This window comes from Chiloscyllium punctatum, chromosome 47 (genome assembly GCF_047496795.1).
Source record: "Chiloscyllium punctatum isolate Juve2018m chromosome 47, sChiPun1.3, whole genome shotgun sequence".
NCBI classification, from domain to species: domain Eukaryota; kingdom Metazoa; phylum Chordata; class Chondrichthyes; order Orectolobiformes; family Hemiscylliidae; genus Chiloscyllium; species Chiloscyllium punctatum.
In genome coordinates this window covers 4,256,863-4,260,264 of record NC_092785.1, presented here as the reverse complement: position 1 = coordinate 4,260,264, position 3,402 = coordinate 4,256,863, and positions in this window count along the sequence as shown.

Genomic DNA, 3,402 nt, shown 5'->3' with positions numbered 1-3,402 from the left:
TGCTGTGAAAAGTTTTATTTATGCGCTGTACAAGCAGCTTGTCGGCAGCCTGGACATCCAGATCGCTGGGTGGACCGAGTCAGGGATGCACAGTACACGAGTGAGGCAAGATCGACATGAACAAGTCGACATTAGTTGAAGTTGGAGAGCCCATTTGTCAGTCTAATAACAGTGAGGAAGGAGCTGTTGGAGACAGTGTGGTTGTGAAAGGATGTATGTTGGATCTTGGATCGTGTTCTCGTCAGTGTGCTGACGTGATATGGCTACGTGTGGTGAGGAAGTAGATTGGCCTGAGCTCACTGATGGTATCATTGTTGGCTCCTGGTAGACTCTGTAACTCTGCCTAAAACTCATAAATGTCACACTGACTTAGTGCTGGCAAAGAATATACTGCATCTCATTGTGAACACAGATACCTCTCCCTGTTCACACACTCTCACTGTTCCCGTGTTTCGTGATCAGACCATGAGCTGGTCATTTTTGGTTCCACTCTCTGCCACACTTTCCCCACCCCCTCACCCCCTCCTCCTCCAGCCGCTCTGCAGCGGTGTCAGGTCAAAGGTACAGAACAGGCAGAGGCAAGAGGGAACTGTGAGAGCACCGTCACTGGCAAATCTCAGGTCAGAGCAAGAGACAGAGATGGAGATGGAGGGGGTCTCAGAGATAGGGAGGGGGTGTAGGGGCTGGAGGGGGTTACAGAGATAGGGAGGGGGTGTAGGGGCTGGAGGGGGTTACAGGGATAGGGAGGGGGTGTAGGGGCTGGAGGGGGTTACAGAGATAGGGATGGAGATTATAGAGATGGGGGTTACAGAGATGGGGGTTACAGAGATAGGGGTTACCGAGATGGGGATTATAGAGATGGGGGTTACAGTGATGGGGGTTACAGAGATAGGGATTATAGAGATGGGGGTTACAGAGATGGGGATTACAGAGATGGGGGTTACAGAGATAGGGGTTACAGAGATAGGGGTTACCGAGATGGGGATTATAGAGATGGGGGTTACAGAGATGGGGGTTACAGAGATGGGGGTTACAGAGATGGGGATTATAGAGATGGGGGTTACAGAGATGGGGGTTACAGAGATGGGGATTATAGAGATGGGGGTTACAGAGATAGGGGTTACCGAGATGGGGATTACAGAGATGGGGGTTACAGAGATGCGGGTTACAGAGATGGGGATTATAGAGATGGGGATTATAGAGATGGGGATTATAGAGATGGGGGTTACAGAGATGGCAGTTACAGAGATGGGGGTAATAGTGATGGGGGTTAGAGAGATGGGGGATACAGAGATGGGGGTTATAGAGATGGGGGTAATAGTGATGGGGGTTACAGAGATGGGGTTATAGAGATAGGGGTTACAGAGATGGGAGTTATAGAGATAGAAGTTATATAGATGGGTGTTACAGAGATGGGGTTCACAGAGATGGGGATTACAGAGATGGGGGTTATAGAGATGGGTTTATAGTGATGGGGATTATAGAGATGGGGATTATAGAGATGGGGATTATAGTGATGGGGATTATAGTGACGGGGATTATAGTGATGCATATTATAGATTTGGGGGTTATAGTGATGGGGATCCTACCGATAGGGTTGTGGGAATGAGGATTATAGAGATGGGGATTATAGTGATGGGGACTATTCTGATGGGGATTATAGAGATGAGGATTATAGAGATGAGGATTATAGAGATGGGGATTATAGAGATGGGGATTATAGTGATGGGAATTATAGAGATGGGGATTATAGAGATGGGGATTATAGTGATGGGGATTATAGTGATGAGGATTATAGAGATGGGGATTATAGTGATGGGGGTTATAGAGATGAGGATTATAGTGATGAGGATTATAGAGATGAGGATTATAGAGATGGGGATTATAGAGATGGGGATTATAGAGATGGGGATTATAGTGATGGGGATTATAGTGATGGGGATTATAGAGATGGGGATTATAGTGATGGGGATTATAGAGATGGGGATTATAGAGATGGGGATTATAGTGATGGGGATTATAGTGATGGGAATTATAGTGATGAGGATTATAGAGATGGGGATTATAGTGATGGGGATTATAGAGATGGGGATTATAGAGATGGGGATTATAGAGATGGGGATTATAGTGATGAGGATTATAGAGATGGGGATTATAGAGATGGGGAATATAGAGATGGGGATTATAGTGATGGGGATTATAGAGATGGGGATTATAGTGATGAGGATTATAGAGATGGGGATTATAGAGATGGGGATTATAGTGATGGGGATTATAGAGATGAGGATTATAGAGATGAGGATTATAGAGATGAGGATTATAGAGATGGGGATTATAGTGATGGGGATTATAGTGATGGGAATTATAGTGATGAGGATTATAGTGATGGGGATTATAGAGATGGGGATTATAGTGATGGGGATTATAGTGATGGGGGTTATAGTGATGGGGATTATAGTGATGGGGATTATAGTGATGGGGATTATAGTGATGAGGATTATAGAGATGAGGATTATTGAGATGGAGATTATAGAGATGGGGATTATAGTGATGGGGATTATAGTGATGGGGATTATAGTGATGGGGATTATAAAAATGGGGATTATAGAGATGGGGATTATAAAAATGGGGATTATAGAGATGGGGATTTTAGAGATGGGGATTATAATGATGGGGATTATAGTGATGGGGATTATAGTGATGGGGGTTATAGTGATGGGGATTATAGTGATGGGGATTATAGTGATGGGGATTATAGAGATGAGGATTATAGAGATGGGGATTATAGAGATGGGGATTATAGTGATGGGGATTATAGTGATGGGGATTATAGTGATGGGGGTTATAGTGATGGGGATTATAGTGATGGGGATTATAGTGATGGGGATTATAGTGATGGGGATTATAGAGATGGGGATTATAGTGATGGGGATTATAGTGATGGGGATTATAGTGATGGGGATTATAGTGATGGGGGTTATAGTGATGGGGATTATAGTGATGGGGATTATAGTGATGGGGATTATAGAGATGAGGATTATTGAGATGGAGATTATAGTGATGGGGATTATAGAGATGGGGATTATAGTGATGGGGATTATAGTGATGGGGATTGTGGAAATGAGGATTATAGAGTTGGGGATTGTAGTGATGGGGTTATAGTGATGGGGGTTATAGTGATGGGTTTATAGTGATGGGGTTATAGTGATGGGTACTATAGTGATGGGGGTTATAGTGATGGGGACTATAGTGATGAGGATTATAGAGATAGGAATTATAGAGATGGGGATTGAAGTGATGGGGATTATAGTGATGGGGATTATAGTGATGGGGATTATAAAAATGGGGATTATAGAGATGGGGATTATAGTGATGGGGACTATAGTGATGGGGGTTATAGTG